The sequence below is a fragment of the Bufo bufo genome, chromosome 5 (assembly GCF_905171765.1).
Source record: "Bufo bufo chromosome 5, aBufBuf1.1, whole genome shotgun sequence".
NCBI lineage: Eukaryota > Metazoa > Chordata > Amphibia > Anura > Bufonidae > Bufo > Bufo bufo.
This window is the reverse complement of record NC_053393.1, coordinates 57,155,491-57,174,146: the sequence shown is the minus strand read 5'-3', so window position 1 is coordinate 57,174,146 and position 18,656 is coordinate 57,155,491.

Here is an 18,656-nt window from a genome sequence, read left to right as displayed (position 1 = left end):
TGTTGTATAGCTCTGTAATCCACATGTTTATGTCTCTGTTATTTCTCTGTAATGTATTTGTCACAAAATCCATTGTAAGGTGAAATGTGTGACACACAGACGTGTCCTTCACCAACAGTATATAATGATCCTATCCATGTTTAAAACCAAAAATAATAAAAATATTTAAAAAAAAATAAAAAAATCCCAGTAACTGAGCAGATTGTGAAATACTCAGACCAGCCCGTCTGTTACCAACAACCATGCCACGCTCAAAATTGCTTAAATCACCTTTCTTTCCCATTCTGACATTCAGTTTGAAGTTCAAGAGATTGTCTTGACCAGGACCACACCCCTAAATGCATTGAAGCAACTGCCATGTGATTGGTTGACTAGATAATTGCATTCATGAGAAATAGAACAGGTGTTCCTAATAATTCTTTAGGTGAGTGTATATACATATATACTTTTTTATTCGTTTTTTAAATATGTTTAAAGGGACCGTCCAGATCTATTGATGACATATTCTCAGGATTAGTGTTGAGCGCGAATATTCGAATAACGAATTTTTATCTCGAATATCGCAACTTAGAGATTTCACGAATATTTTGAATATACAGTAGTTCTATATATTCGCGAAATCGAATATTCTTTTTTTTTTTTTTTTTATCTGAAAATATATGATTCCTCCCTGCTTCTTGCTTGTGGGTCAATGAGCCATTGGCCCACAAGCAACTGAATTGAAGCTGGAAGGAATCACGTTTTCAGATGGACCAAATATGACGAATATTCGAAATAAAGAATATATTGCTGTATATTCGATTTTAGAATATTCGTCCTATTCTAATCTAAACCAATAATCTCGGTTATAATATTTGAGTTCACGAATATTACAACAGAAAAATCGTAATGGTTAATACGTGTGCCCGACTGCATGACAAAATCGTTATTTAATCAACTTCAGCATACACCTCCCCGACAAGCGTCCCCATCACATTGGGAACGCCGGTGGGTTAGAAAATACTATTGGATCTGAGTTTTCCCTGAGATCGTAAAAACTCAGATCCGATGGTATATTCTAACCCACAGGCGTTCCCATGGTTACTGGGATGCTTGTCGGGGAGCAGTTTGTCAAAGTGGAATATTATTGCTCTAACTTCGTCTTTTAGAATATTCGTAATATTGCTCTAACTTCGTCTTTTAGAATATTACGAATATTCTAAAAGACGAAGTTAGAGCAATATTAAGAATATTCGTAAAATACACATATAGATTGTAATTTAGCTAATATACTGCTATAGTAATTTTTTTAATAGTGTACATATTTTCCAAAACTGAAGTTCAGAAGAGGCAAAAAAAATTAGAGAAAAAAAAAAGGATTATAGAACAATATTAGCTAAATTACAATCTATATATGTATTTTACGAAAATTTGTAATATTGCTCTAACTTCGTCTTTTAGAATATTCGTAATATTCTAAAAGACGAAGTTAGAGCAATATTACGAATTTTCGTAAAATACACATATTAGCCTAGCCATAGTCAATTAGTTGAACGTTGCCTTATACTGTCAAAAGAACAATCGCAATACGCGATTAATTAAATCGCATATTATTTGTGATAAATGGAATAATGACGAATATTCGATTTCGACGAATATAAGACGAATATTCAAGTGAATATTCGCAAAATATCGCGAAATCGAATATGGCACCTCCTGCTCATCACTACTCAGGATAGGTCATCAGTATCTGATCGGTGGGGGCCTGACAACCGGCATCCCCGCCAATCAGCTGGATGAAGAGGAGGCAGTGCTCCATGCGAGCGCTGCTTCCTCTTCATTACACTGCTTGTCATCTCGCAAGTGCAGTGAAATAAAAGTACTCACTCCGTTCAGGTGAATGGAGCCAGTGCTTGTAATTATACTACGTCTCTGCTCCAGAGGAGACAATGCATAGTGTAATGACCAAGAAGCACCGCCTCCTCCTCAAACAGCTGATCAGCTGGGGTGCCACGTGTCGGATCACTGCATCAGATGGGGTGCCACGTGTCGGACCACTGCTGATCAGATATTGATGACCTATCTTGATGATAGGTCATGAAAATATATGGAAGGACAACCCCTTTAACCCCTTCAGGACCAGGCCATTTTCCAATTTTTACTTTTGGCCTTTCCGGAACTATAACTTTTATAATTTCCCATTAAAATAGCTGTATGAGGGCTTGGTTTTTTTTGGGGTTTTTTTTGCGGGACAAATTATATTTTCTATTAGCACCATGTACTTTTGAATTTGATGTGGTGTAAAGCTATAAAATCCAGATGGGGTGCAATGTAAAAAATAAATAAATAAATCTGCCACAGTGTATTTACAGTGATACCACATTTGCAATTTTTTTCTTTTAATACTAAAAAAGATAATTTCAAAAAAATATATTCTTTTCTTTGCATCTCTATATTCTGATCCCCATTTCTGTTTTAGAATTATGTCTACATTGATGACTGAGGGCTCATTTTTTGCATTGTGATCTATAGTTTTATTATTTATACCACTTTGGAGGGTGTGGGTGAGTGGGTTTTTGATCACTTTTTATTCTTTTTTTTTAGTGAAGCAATGAAAAAAATTGGCTATTTTGATTTTTTTTTTTCAGTTATACGGTCCATTCTATGGGATACATATTTTAATAGTGATAGTGTCACGGGGTTCCGAAGGTGCACTCGATCCCCCATTGCCCGCAGAACTGTTGCTTAGCTTTTGGAATGAGGTTCTGTGTTTGACCTCATTCCCAGGGCGGCTTTACTAGCTGGGTGGCTCCCTGCTCCTAGTCTGCCTTGAGCGCCGAGCTGATCACTCGGTGCTCGACTGGTTGGTCTGTCGGTCATGTGATGCTGGCCACGTCACATGACCCTCACTCCCCACTATAAATACAGGCAGCCTGCTGGCTACAGGTTGCCTGTTAATTTCTAGGCTCCTGGCTATTTGTTGGACTACTGAATATTTACCTGATCCTGTTCCCTGACGATCCTCTGCCTGCTCCTCCTGTACTGCGCATACATCCTGGTATTGTGACCTCGGCTCCCACCTGACTACTCTCTTAGGACTCCTCTTGTACTTCTCTACTCTCCTGGTATTTGACCCCGGCTTCTCCTGACCATTCTTTGCTTAATCCGTTGTACTGCGTAGCTCTCTTGGTTCTGACCCGGTCCGTTCATGTTCCGTATTTTGTCTTGTCTGTCTTCCCTGCACATATCCTAAGTTAGGGATTGCCGTCCAGTTGTCCCCTGTCATCAGGACTCGTGAGGCAAGTAGGCAGGGCCAGGGGTGAGGGTGGAGCGCAGTGGTCACTACCCTTCCCCCTGTGTGTGTGTGGACGTGACCGTTACAGATTAACAGGCCCAATAACCACTGTATCATGAATCCTCTTACTACCCTGACTGACCATGTCTCTAACTTGACACAGAGGGTGCAGGAGCTAGGAGAGAAACTCCGTTCTTTTGAGTTAGGGCAAGGTTCTTCCACTCCTCTGTCCTCCAGTCCATATTTTGAACCCCAGATCAAGCTCCCAGAACCCTTTTCTGGAGACCGGAAGAGGTTTCTCTCCTTTAAGGAGAATTGCAAACTCTACTTCCGTTTGTGCCCCGTGTCCTCCGGTCCCGAGAGCCAACGCGTGGGGATTATCATTTCTCTACTACAGGGTGATCCCCAGGACTGGGCATTTTCGTTACCTCCTGGGGCCAGTTGTCTAACTTCTGTGGAGGGGTTTTTTCAGGCCCTGGGTACCCTCTATGACGAACCAGACAGGGCCCTGGTAGCCGAGACAGCTCTTAGGGCACTGGTTCAGGGCCATCTCCCTGCGGAGGAGTATTGCACCCAATTCAGACGGTGGTGTGTCCCCTCAGGATGGAATGAACCAGCCCTGAAGAGTCAGTTTAGGTCTGGTCTATCTGATAATTTAAAAGATCTATTGGTCAATTACCAAATTCCTGAGACCTTAGAGGAGATGATGACCCTAGTTGTCCGACTTGACAGACGAGTTAGAGAGAGACGACAAGAACGACAGTTCAGTTCTCAGATGGTGGTCCAGCCAGAGGCCTTTTCCAGGGACAACACTGAGGTCTCCACCGAGGAACCCATGCAGGTTGGCATGACCCGGGGTAATCTTCGTCGCAGACGCAGAGAGTGCTTCTACTGTGGAGATCCTGGCCATTGGATCAACAAGTGTCCTAAGAGGGACCTCTCTGACAAGTCTTCTAAAGCAAGACAACCTAAAGACCAGGTACACCCTGATTTTTCTAAAGGTACTGTAAGCTTTTGGTACCCATAACAATTTCTCTGGGGGTTAATAAGTGGCCGGGTAAGGCCTTTATTGACTCCGGTTCAGCGGCCAGCTTTATTGACTTTGAGTTTGCTTGTAAATTGGGTATTCCAATGTTTTCTTTACCTACACCTATCCATGGCATGGCTATTGATGCTACTCCCCTGATTGGTGGTACGGTGAGGTCATGTACCTCTGAAATTTCTCTGTCCGTGGGTGTGTGCCACTCTGAGAGATGTTCTCTTCTAGTCTTGGAGAACCTACCGGTTGAGGTGGTACTAGGGTTGCCTTGGCTCCGTTTACATAACCCCACAATTGATTGGTCCAAAGGAGAGTTGGTGAAATGGGGACCTAAGTGTGACTCATGCTTGTCCGTGGTCCAGGCTGGGGTTTCAGTAAGGTCTAATACATTACCCTCTGTTATTAAGGAATATTCTGATGTGTTCTCGTCCCTTACTCCAGAGGTTCTACCCCCCCATAGACCTTATGATTGCGTTATAGAGCTAATTGAGGGTGCCGAATTTCCTAAAGGTCGAATTTATAATCTTTCAGGGCCCGAACGCAAGGCTATGGAGGATTATATTAAGGAGAGCCTTGCTAAAGGGCATATTAGACCTTCAGTCTCTCCTATGGGAGCAGGGTTTTTTCTTTGTTAAAAAGAAGGATGGTGGTCTTAGGCCTTGTATTGATTACCGGAGATTAAATAAAATCACTGTCCAAAATAGATACTCTCTCCCATTGATTCCGGATTTATTTAACCAGGTTTTGGGGGCAACCTGGTTTTCCAAGATTGACCTGAAAGGGGCATACAATCTAATCCGAATCAAGGAGGGAGACGAATGGAAGACAGCGTTCAATACTCCGATAGGACACTTTGAATATCAGGTGATGCCTTTTGGACTCAGCAATGCCCCAGCTGTGTTCCAAAACTTAATGAACGATATTCTTAGGGAGTTCTTAGGTAAATTTATTATTGTCTATCTTGACGACATTTTGATATTCTCTCCTGATTTCGAATCTCATGTGTCCCATGTCAAACAAGTATTAGAGGTGTTGAGGGAGAACCAGCTATCCGCTAAGCAAGAGAAATGTGTCTTTGGTGTACAGGAGATACTGTTTCTAGGGCATGTTTTGACTCCTCACGCCTTTAAGATGGATCCTGGTATGGTTTTAGCAATTAAGGAATGGGTAAGGCCTTCATCCTTAAAGGCTTTACAACGGTTTTTGGGTTTCGCTAATTACTACCGTAAATTTATCATGAATTTTTCTGTAATTGCTAAGCCATTGACCGACCTTACTAAGAAAGGGGCGGATTTGGAGAATTGGTCTACCAAGGCCATTTCTTCATTTGAAACATTAAAAAAGGCATTTAGTAGCGCTCCCATTCTGATCCAGCCTGATCAGGAGAGACCCTTTATTGTGGAGGTGGATGCGTCCGAGGACGGCGCAGGAGCAGTCATTTCACAAGGTCCTGCTAGCCTCACTAACCTGAGACCGTGTGCCTTCTTCTCTAGGAAATTCTCTCCCACGGAGAGAAACTACGACATAGGGAATAGGGAGCTGTTGGCCATTAAATGGGCATTTGAGGAGTGGAGACATTTTTTGGAGGGGGCAAGGCATCGAGTAACTGTTGTCACTGACCATAAAAACCTAATGTTTCTCGAGTCCGCTAAGAGGTTGAATCCCCGACAAGCCCGATGGGCTCTGTTTTTTACCCATTTTGATTTCTCAATTACGTTCAGGCCGGGAAGTAAAAATGTGAAGGCAGACGCATTATCTCGGAGCTTCCATGCTTTTTAACCCACTGAGACGCCGCCTGAATCCATCCTACCAGCAAACATCTTCTTAGCGGCTCTAACCCAGGATATCTCGGCTCGCATTAAGGCTGAACAACATCTGGCACCGGCATCCACCCCAACAGATAAGTTGTTTGCTCCCGTACAATTTCGTCTCCAGCTGTTGGGTGAGTGTCACGATTCTGCCTTTTGTGGACATCCGGGTATTGAGGGCACTAAGGATCTGGTTTCTAGATCTTATTGGTGGTCCACTCTGACCAGGGATGTCAAGTCCTACGTGTCAGCCTGTGAGGTTTGTGCCAGGTCTAAGACACCTAGGACTCGCCCTGCTGGTAACCTACGACCCCTACCCATTCCCAGTAGACCCTGGTCCCATATCTCGATGGACTTCATAACTGACCTACCGCTGGCGGAGGGTAAGACTGTGGTTTGGGTAGTGGTCGATAGGTTTAGCAAGATGGTTCATTTCATTCCCCTGTCTAAACTTCCGAATGCTAAAACCCTGGCGTCTATTTTTGTGAGAGAGGTTGTTCGTTTACATGCCATCCCGGAAAATATTGTTTCGGACAGGGGTGTGCAGTTTGTGTCCAAATTCTGGAGGGCCTTCTGTCAAAGATGTAAAATTTCGTTGTCTTTTTCTTCCGCCTACCATCCTGAGAGTAATGGGCAGACTGAACGCCTTAATCAGTCTGTGGAACAATTTCTGAGGTTGTATGTTGCTGATGACCAGCAATTATGGGTCAAATTCCTTCCGTTGGCTGAATTTGCTCTGAATAACCGTGTCAATTCTTCTGCTGGGGTCTCCCCTTTCTTTTGTAACTATGGTTTTCATCCCCGTTTTCATTCTGGGTCGTCCGTCTCCTCCTCTAACCCTGAAGCTGATAAACTCTCCTCCGAACTGTGCACAGTTTGGGCCCGGGTTCAATCGAACCTAGAAAAGGCTCATTGTTCTCAAAAACTCAAGGTCGATAGGAGACGTTCAAGGGGGGTGAACTTTCAGGTTGGGGATAAAGTATGGTTGTCCTCCAAGAATCTATCTCTCAAGGTAGCTTCTAGAAAATTTGCTCCTCGTTTTATTGGTCCATATAAGATCACGGAGGTGATTAACCCGGTATCATTTAGGTTGGAGCTGCCCGAGTCATTCCACATTCATAATGTGTTCCATAAATCTCTGCTTAAAAAATATTTTGAACCGGTAGTACCATCGAAAGCCTCGCCTCCGCCGGTTCTTGTTAATGATGCTGTCGAGTATGTCGTGTCTAAAATAGTGGATGTCAGGAAGGTGCGTAACTCCTTGCAGTATATGATTCACTGGAAGGGGTATGGACCTGAAGAGAGATCTTGGGTACCTGCCAGGGAGGTTCATGCTCCTAGACTGGTTCGTAAATTTCATTTAGAACACCCTGAAAAGCCATCGCCTGAAGTCTTGGGTCCGGTGGCCCCTCGTAAAAGGGGGGGTACTGTCACGGGGTTCCGAAGGTGCACTCGATCCCCCATTGCCCGCAGAACTGTTGCTTAGCTTTTGGAATGAGGTTCTGTGTTTGACCTCATTCCCAGGGCGGCTTTACTAGCTGGGTGGCTCCCTGCTCCTAGTCTGCCTTGAGCGCCGAGCTGATCACTCGGTGCTCGACTGGTTGGTCTGTCGGTCATGTGATGCTGGCCACGTCACATGACCCTCACTCCCCACTATAAATACAGGCAGCCTGCTGGCTACAGGTTGCCTGTTAATTTCTAGGCTCCTGGCTATTTGTTGGACTACTGAATATTTACCTGATCCTGTTCCCTGACGATCCTCTGCCTGCTCCTCCTGTACTGCGCATACATCCTGGTATTGTGACCTCGGCTCCCACCTGACTACTCTCTTAGGACTCCTCTTGTACTTCTCTACTCTCCTGGTATTTGACCCCGGCTTCTCCTGACCATTCTTTGCTTAATCCGTTGTACTGCGTAGCTCTCTTGGTTCTGACCCGGTCCGTTCATGTTCCGTATTTTGTCTTGTCTGTCTTCCCTGCACATATCCTAAGTTAGGGATTGCCGTCCAGTTGTCCCCTGTCATCAGGACTCGTGAGGCAAGTAGGCAGGGCCAGGGGTGAGGGTGGAGCGCAGTGGTCACTACCCTTCCCCCTGTGTGTGTGTGGACGTGACCGTTAGAGATAGCTTTGTTTTGAAAGTGGCGGTGCCAAAGATAATTTATATTTTTACTTTATATTTATTTTTATCTTTATTTTGGAGAAAGAGGGATGATTTTAATTTAAATATTTTAAAAAGCCCTCCTTATTTAAAAGCCCTCCTAGGGGATCTGAAAATGCAATCTTTAGATTGCTTCTCCTATAGACTGCTGTGAATTGGCATTTGCAGTCTAAGGGCTCATGCACACAAGTGTGTGTGCCCCGTTCCTGTATTGTAGACAGCAAACATCCCATTGACTTGAATGGGTCTGCAATCTGCAAGATACAGAGTGGTATGGAGCGGAGGTACAGATCAGAAGCCCACAGAAGCACTACAAAGTGTTTCCAAAGGATTTCTCTCCGTGCTTCTGCACTGCAAATTAAACAGAATGTGTTCTATCTTTTTGTGGTGCAGAATGTATCTTGCGGATCGCAGACCTATTGAAGTGAATATGTCCATATCTGCAAACTGCCTGCACTCGGCTGGTAACTGTGCATTGCAGACCACTATATTTGGTGCAGCACTCTTGGGGAAAGCCACCTCAGATGCTGTGGTTACAAAAGACCATGGCATCTGTCTGTGATCGGCATTATGGTCAATCACAGACATTAGCCCTGGGTCTCTTTAAAACGGCAGAAACCCAGAACAGAATCTAAACAAACTACACTTTACTGAAACCACGGCAGCTTTCTGGATTTCAGTTATCTCCCCCAGCTGAGGTAGCTGGGTGAGATATACATGCCTCCCAGCACTTATACTGTACATCTTACCACAGTAGATATAGATATATAAATAGATACGGTAAATGATGATAGATAGATATCTCTCCATCTTCACACACACATATATATATATATATATATATATATATATACACACACCCTGTACAACTATGTACATATCCACACACATGTATGTATTTTATATATATCACATTGTGGGAAAAGCAATAACCTTTATTCAATCCTGGGAATGTAGGATTGCTATCATTATGTTGATTTCTCTATGTTTTTATTTGACTGAAGGACTTATGAGATAACACCTAAGGTGCTGTTGTCACAATGGCATCACAAGTAGGCAGAGATGTCATGTGACTGCTCCTCTGGAGATGCTTGCTGTGATGCATGCTGGGATTTTTACTTTCACTTTGCAGCTGCCCCGCCCACACAGCCTCTCATCAATGTGAGCATGCTCTGCTGAATGCAGTATAAAAATTATATATACACACAGTATATCTGTCATGATACAAATACCTCTTGGCATTAGTTATTGTCTGGGGCACTTTATTGTTTTTTATACTTATGGTGGCCAACCCCTTTAATTATGGGAAGGAAAGGGCAATGTGAGGAAAATGTCTTCAAAGAAAGATTGTGGCTTATTAACTACCTTTGCCACCCTGAGACCTTTTAGATCTGTGAAATTGCAAAACTGTGGAAGATCTGCTTGACTATGCAAAATCTAAACTGTGAGTTCTGTATTGGAACTTTAAACTGTAAGCAAAGAAACGTCCTACTTTTCAATCTGCCTCATATTTGTCTCTCATGCTGCAGTGGAGCCATGCCTTGCACCTCACAATTGATCACGGGGAATTCATTACCCCAACCAACACCAGGCAGGAGAAGCCCCAGAACCAGGGTGTGCCCCGAAGGAAAGAAAGGTGTGTTGTTCCCATCACTGCATGGCCCAAGGACTACTACTACTTATCTTATCCTCTTCTCTCTTCTTGGCTTGCTGCATAGGCCCATTCCCCAAATAGGAGTATTGATTTGTAAAATATTTATACCAGGATATATATTTCCCTGTGCTTCGTGGTAGCTAATCGATTTCCCCTGAATGGTGGTAAAAAAAACAAAAAAAAAACATGCTTACCTCATTTGAATGCAAAGAGATGGCCGCCGCCATCCTGATTGAAGATCTCGCACAAAATCCGTGTGCAGTGATGTATGATTTCACCACACCGACCGACGTGATGATGTCATCAAGGGCCGCGGTAGATCTTCAATCAAGATGGCTGCGACTGGCTCTTCGCAATAAAATGGTTGAGGGTACCGTAGGTATGATTTTATTATTATTTTTTAAAATATTTAACATTGTATTATTACTGTCAGATGCTACAATCAGCTATGAACGTGGCATCTGATGGGTACAATGAAAATTGCTCCGGCTACTTCCAAAAAAATGTGCTTTGTTTGTCACAAAGCAAATTATTTTGTAAAATTCGGTGAGGCAGCCAAATCAAATTTTTGAATACTTCTCTCATCACTAATATATATACATGCTTTGAGTGTTGTTTGAATAGTCCTTCAGTACTACAGTAATTTATTGTCTATTATTTATAAATCATAGTAAAAATCTTATAGCCGTCCTTTGATGGGGTTGATCATTATCCCAGTGGTGGGACTGATGAGACACTGGAACAAGTAAGGATAATGACTGTGACATTAAAATAAATATTATCTTTATCATTAAATGGAAGATGGAAATGGAGGCATATGATGTATGTACTTACCTGTGATTAATAATACTGAGATGACCCCACAGGCAATAAATAGACTTAGTGCCTTAGACACTGAAATGAAGGATCAGACACACATTCCAGTGAGTAAGGCCTAGACGTGAACAAGCACTGAAAACAACTATTATCTGTTGATGATACAGTGTTTTACAGGGGTGATAAAGCAGAGAACCAGCTTCCATACGGCTCCTGCTCTGTGCTCTGCATTCTAATTCAGGCTGTCCTTCTGTCATTAGGACAGCTTCCATGTGTAGGAATGTGAAAGTGGTCATTTTAATTTCTCTTCTGATCACCCCGAAGACAAAATGAGCCTGTAACATACTTAACTACCCGGGCTCCAGTGGCACGATCCCCAGCCTCTGCACAGCAGCACAATGAGAGGCGCGCTGTTAAGCCTCGACCCCTGGTGATCTAACAGCATCCTTAGCAACAGGATGCAATGCTTTGTTTCTCCCCACAGCGGGTGTGTGGTTATGGAGATTAGCAGTGGGCTGATTGCTCAGCTGCTCTATTCCTATGTGCTAGTGCTTCTGACTAATGGAGCGCCGAGTCATGACCTATCAGATTCTGATCCTGGGACTCGGTGCTTTATTTAAACCCCTTCCTGGCCATATACCATTGCCAGTGATAGTCTCTGACTTACTAGCTATGTTCCTGGTTCCTTGTTTCTATGCTTATTGAACTGCTCGTTACTCTGACACCAGCTTGTCTTCTGACCACTCTCTCGTTTGGTAATGTTTTGTCCGTCTGGTTCTGATCTTGGCTTGTCTTCTGACCACTCTCTGTCTCTAGTTTGGTACTGTATAGCTTGTCTGGTTTTGACCCATTTACGTACGACTCTGGTATTGTGTTTGTCTGTCCTTGTTTGTCTGTCTCTGCATTTAAATAGCATAGGGACCATCAACCAGTTGTGGTCTAGCTATCTAGGGCTTGTACTGCAAGTAGGTAGGGAAAGCAGGCTGGGTTCTAACCTTAGGGCTCACTGTCCTTGTCTTTCCCTACCTATAGCCAATATAAATTATTAAAAGCTTTTAGAAATGTATTCATATTTTTTCAATATTTTACAGTTTTTATTTTTCCCCGGAGAACCCTTTAATACTTTTGGAAAGAAAACTGAATTGCACATGTTTTCATATGCTGATCTCTCTCTCTCTATTGGTTTGTCAGAGATAAATCACAAAATATTTTGGTTTGTTAGAACCAGAATTTTTCTTGGAAAATTTGGGATGAATTCAAAATGGATAAAATCAGTCTCTAGTATTCATACATACCTCATTGTGCTTCACAGATCAGTTCTCTCCTATTTTTCTTTATCCACTAAACGTTTTATGGTAGCCTTGAACTATTCAATCACTGCTTTTTCATAATCAGATTTTTTTTTATTATCTATTGTCATGTTTCTCTGGAAAAGAGACATACAAGCCAGTTTCCTTTCCAAAATAAAAGGAAAACTGATACAAGGAAACCAGCTCGTTCTGGGTAACGAATGTTTTGCAGAGCAAATAAAATTTCTTGGCTGCCTGAGAGGCAAATGGGGCATTATTTCTTCTTATGGAGGGCACTAAGTACGCATGAGGAGTATTGCAAGCCAGTCAATGCTCCTCTGGGTTTCTGGGCAAAAATACAGTATATGTAAATTAGCAAATATTACATCTGCTTGCATCAGATAGGCTTAGCTAAATTGTAAGCTAATTTGGATATCTTTGACAAAAACTCAGAAAAATGCTCCTTGGCCTACAATACTCTGTACAGATATTAAGCATAGGCGCTTTTCATAGTGAAAAATTGTACCCCCAGACAACACATATATATATATTGCCCTGAAAACCAGAGTAGCATGCCAGTTGTTCTCACTTTCTCTTTCAGTTATTTTCTTAGTCTTTTCAGAAAAAAATATGAACCCTAGGAGAGCAGAGGGTGTAATATACAAATTTTCTGGGCAATAGTAGCATATTTGATTTGGGTGGATTACATTTTTTAAAAATGTGGCAATTTGGAAACAAAACACATTCTAAGAAATTCTCTCATCTCTAGTATGCACTATAGGATGGATGTGTATAAGATATACATCTCACTATGTTACATATGCACTAATATTTAGAGCCCTGAATCAACTGTTCTGTATGCATATGAAAAGTCTTCATACCATTTCAGTTTTTTCACATTTTGTTATGTTGCAGCCTTGTGCTACCCCATAATGAGAAAGTGAAACAGAATGTTTGAAAAAACTAAAATCTTACAATTACATAAGTATTCAGACCCTTTATTCAATACTTAGTTGAAGCCCCTTTCGCAGCGATTACAGCCTCCAGTGTTAGGGGTATGATGTCATAAGCTTAGCACACTTGTATTTGTGATTTCTTTGCCATTCTTCTATGCAGATCCTCTCAAGCTCTATCAGGTTGGAAAAGAACCATCATTGGACAGCCATTTTCAGGTCTCTCCAAAGATTTTCAACTGGGTTCAAAACAGGGCTCTGGCTGGGCCACTGAAGGACATTCACAGAGTTGTCCCTAAGCTACTCCTTTGCTGTTTTGGCTGTGTGCTTAGGGTCACTGGGGAATATTTACTAAAGGTTTTATACGATTGCGTCCATTGTGGCATACAAAAGTTGCAAATTATGATGCACACCGTATTTGTGCAATAATTTGCAGCTTTGTAAGCTTCTCAACATTTTTTCTGAATTGTCTACAAAAGCGGTTTGGCTTAATAGGAGATGCAGGGCTTAGTGTCGTCCACCTGATTTACTATAACTTTTCATAGAAAGTAGCATAAGTTATAGCTGAGTAGTGATGGACGAAAATCTGGCAGGATGGTTCGCGAACGCGAACGCGATCAAATGTTTGCGAACCGCAAGTTCTCGGTGGGTCCCATTCATTTTAATGGCAGGCGAACCTGAAAAACCTTCAGCTCATATTTGCAGCCAATAAATAATTACTAGAAGTGCACAAATAGTCCCACAACATGGACAGTGACATACCAGATGTATTATTCGAATTTGCGATCTCCATTCATTATTTTTTTCAATGCGAAATATCGGCAATATAATTTTCGCATACGCGCATGCGCAAATGCACTATACAGTACCCAAATGAACTATGTAGAAAGTATATTGGTATATAACACCCTGCGTCAATCAGTTTTTTTGGGGGACGACTGGTATATCACACCAGTAGAATTTATTTGTTCCAATAACGCTTGTCCCTCTATATACCTGCAGTATCGCAGCAGAACCGCGCACAACTGCCGCACAATACAAATGCACTATAATATACTTTCTAACATAGAAAGTATATTATAACATTGTACAAGGAAGGCAATCCATTAGAATATACATAAAGATAAAACGTAACCGTTAATAATGTTACTATGAGGGTCCAATCACACGTCCGTAAGTGTTTTGCAGATCCGCAAAACATGGACAACGGCAATGTGTATTCCGCAATTTGCAGACCGCACGTCGCCGGCATTATAATAGAAAATGCCTAATCTTGTCTGCAATTGCGGAACGGATGCGGACCCATTTTGCGAACGTGTGAATGGAAAAGATATCCTTTAAAATGAAAATAGATTAAATTATTAAAGTTAAGCAAAAAGCATAGATGTGGTAGGCAATAACAAGTGCTCGGCGGCACCAAATCAAAAACCATATATCCTACCACAATCCGGGGGGTTTCTAGTGCACAGCCATGAATCCCAGAGGGAAAGCAAACACTATCTATCCCTGGGCTAGATGATGATGTGGTATTGAAGGACAAAGAACTATCCCTGATATTGCCCTACAGGAGGGGTGCTATTCTGGCCCTGATAGACTAACCACAGACCACCTGCCCTGATAAGAGCGACCCCGTCCGGAACCTTACCCTATATAAAAATGGCCCTAGTAAGCCCCTAGCCCCTAGGCCCCTGACTTCCAGGTGACCATTATATAGATCTTTCTAATGCCACCATTTAATATGGCATACAATGCAGTGGAAATCGGGGTGGAATTGGAAAAAAAATGCAATTCTTCCACCGTTTTATGGGTTTTGTCCCTATGGTGTTCCCTTTGCAGCAAAACTGACCTGTGCTCTTTATTCTCTAGGTCAGTACAATGACAATGATACCACATAACTTTGTTTATAGTTATATCTACTGAGCTGTGTGAGGGGTCATTTTTTGCAGGACAATCTGTAGTTTTTATTGAAACCATTTTGGCATGTGTGTAACTTTTTTATCACATTTTATAACTTTTTTTGTTTAAGAGAAGCGATGAAAAAATGGTGAATCGGCAATTTTAACCCATTTTCCATTACACCATTCGCCATATTGGAAAAATATTCTTGTATTTTAATAGTTCTGGAATTTTTGGATGCGGTGATGACCATGATATTTATATTTTTTGTTATTTATATATTTATTCTTTTATTCTACGGAAAGGGGCAGTGATTTAATTGTTTATATAATTTTTAACTTTTTTATGGTTTTGTAACTTGTTTTTAAGGCTACAAGACTCACTATGTTTTTTTAAAAATTCTGTACCATCATGCTTCTTATAGATCCATGTTGACAGCAGAATTACTAATTTCTTACGTTATCCACCTGCTGGCTAAAATAAGAATTGCAGTTCCAATACTCTGGGTATTCAGAGAGACCCAGCATATTGAATTCAATCACCAGCATCCTCATTGGCCACAGGGGATGCCAGTAAGAAGCCCAGAAGTACACACTTCCAGGTTTTTTGACTTTTAGATGCCATGATCACACTTGATCACGGCATCTAAAGGCTTTAATGACTGCGATCGGCATTATTACCAGTTGCGGCCATTAGCCGAGTGTTTCTGCTGTTTAAAACAGCGGAGACCCGCTGGCCATGGCTCCCACTGCACACGCGAGCGGGTGCTATGTTTACCCATTGCTGGAAGCGAAAGAGTTAAGAATATCTCTGTACTTTGCTCCAATTAGCTGTCCCTTAACTGTGATCAATCTCCCTGTCTCAACCCCTGAAAATAATCCCCATAGCATGATGCTGCCACTACCATGCATCACTGTAGGATTGGTATTGGGCAGGTGAGGAGCAGTGCCTGGTTTCCTCCAGACTTGACATTTAGAATTGCAGCCAAAAAGTTCAATCTTGGTTTCACGAAGGCTTCTTTCTGGCCACTTTGCCATAAAGGCAAGATTCCTGGAATGCTGCAGTAATGTTTGACCTTCTGAAAGATTCTCCCATCTGCACACAGGGTCTTTGGGACTCTGCCACATTAACCATTGGGTTCTTGGTTACTTACCAAGGCCCTTTTCCCCTAATTACTTAGTTTGCTGTGAAGGCCAACTCTAGGAAGTGTCCAAACTTTTTGCATTTGCAGCGACCAAGCCCCAGGGGCATGCTTGTGTGTGGGTGGCCCCAGGGGCATGCTTGTGTGTGGGTGCTCTAATTATACTAACAGGTTCTTCTCTTTGGGGAATACTCTGGTTCTTGGGATCCTCCTGCCTGATGGCGGTCAAGGTGCCCTTGATGTTGATGTTTTAAGGTGCAAGGTAGGTTCCCTGTTGTTGTGACACTAGCACCTTGCAGTGCAAATACAGGATAGAAATAATGAGTCCAAGTTAACAGCAAACTATTTTTATTACTGAAGCTTCAAGTTATGGTACATTAATCACAGGTTCAGCGTGCATAAACTGGCAGGTGTTTCTTAAGCATTATTTCCACGGATTTAGCAGTTGTCACAGCTGCTATCTGAGTTAACAGGCACAATCGATTCTTGGAGCACTCTTCCTAATACTGCATTTCTCTAGCTGACATGTACACACAAGCATCCAGACACTATGTGCATGCTTTACTTTAGGCAATGCAATGCAACCACAGGGTTCTCCCTAACGGCAGGCAAACTCTTCTGCTCCATTCTTTAAACAGGTTACTGTACATACAGTACACTTCCACAGCATTCACCTTGGGATGTGGAGATTCTCACAGTGGGCCAAACTGTAATTTTGCATGCACAGGCACAGAAGGAAACTCCTGAACATCGTTGTCGTAGAGTCAAAAATTCCCTTTAGGCACTTTATATCTACCGGAGTCGCTATACCTCTTTATTGCATCTGGCCCGCTTTGGTAGTTGTTTGTCTGCTCTTTCAGGGCTCTCCCTGGCTGATACCTGGGTCCAGGGGTGGCTAGGGTGTCAGCTTCACTTCTTGGTGCTTCCTTTAAGGGCTCATGCACATGAAGGTATTTTCTTTCCGTGACAATATATATAACCATTCATTTCAATGGGTCCGCAAAAAAAAACTAAGTTACTCTAGGTGCATTCTGTTTCCGTATGTCTGTTCCGCAAAAAAAATAGGACTTGTCCCATTATAGTCTGCACTACGGACCAGAATATGACTGTTCTATTAGGGACCAGTTGTTCTGTTCTGAAAAATACGGAATGCACAGGGACGTCATCCGTAATTTTTGTGGATCCGTGTTCTGCGGACTGCAAAATACAATTGGTCGTGTGCATGAGCCCTAACACTGCTCTCTCTCTCTCTCTCTCTGACTGAATTGGCTTAGATTACACTCACACACTGAACTGTGCTGACTCACTCCTCTCCTTATACAGAGGATGACACCAGTCCCATCTAGTGGTGGCTGTGAGATTTGGCCTGTTATCTCAGATCAGCAAATACAGAAATATACATGACATTGCATACACAACAACATAATGTATTTTTGTACTTTGCAGTATAATGCAACTTTTTGGGGTTGTGCAAGCAGCTTATATTGATAACCTATCCTCAGGATAACTCACCACTATCTGATTGTAGGGGTCTGACACCCCTGCCAATTAGCTGTTTGAAGAGGAAGCGGCTCTCCATGCAAGCACTACTTCTTCTTCATAACACAGCTCACTATCTCTCTTGCAGAGGCAGTGTAGTGTACGTGAATAGAGCGAGTACTAAATACACTGCGCTTCTGAGAACGAAAAGGAAGTAGCGCTTCTTATAATGAACAGGAAGTAGCGCTCGCATGGAGCACTGCCTCCTTTTAAAACAGCTGATCGTCAGGGGTTCTGGATTTCAGATGCTCTCTGATAAGATATTGATGACCTATCCTCAGGATAGATCATCAATATATACAGCCTGCGCAACCTCTTTGAAGTCCACTGTGAGATCTTGTATAGCGTTTTTCCAAATCATGTCTTTCAAAATCATATCCAATTAACTGAATTTACCACAGGTGGACTCCAATCAAGATGTAGAAACATTTATTGTGAAGAGAAATGGGAGGTTGACAGAGCTGTATTTCAAGTGTCATAGTGAAGAGTCTGAATACTTATGTCCATGTGAAAGTTGAGTTTTTCCTTTTTTAATACATTTGCAAACATTTCTAAAATTCAATTTCCACTTTCTCATTATCTATGACTGAGTGCATATTGATGGGGAGAAAACTTAATTTTTTTTTTATAATTGAGCACAAGGCCACAACATAACAAAATGTGAAAAAGGGAAAGGGTTTAAAGACTTTCCGAAGGCATTGTATATCAATCCAGAGACATTATAGTCATATGGATATATTTATATGGAAACAATAGAGATTGTTTGACTTTGACACAAGAGTTGTCTTAAAACTGTCAGTATACCTTTACCTTCAGTACTGACCTAATATATCTCTTATCGGCAGTATATTTCACTGTAACACTGGAAGGTAGATAGGGTATTTATTCTTTTATGGGGGTGGGGGGTAGGGTGATTTACTTATAAAAGTTAAGTTTTTTTGTTTGGAATAAGTTGGATATAATCTTTATAATATGACACCATACAGAAGTATCCAAATAATTTTTAGGGCAGCCATACCATAAGTGCAGTAATCGATTATGAGGAATCACTTATCACCCAACATGTGGTACCTTTGTTTAATCTTCATAG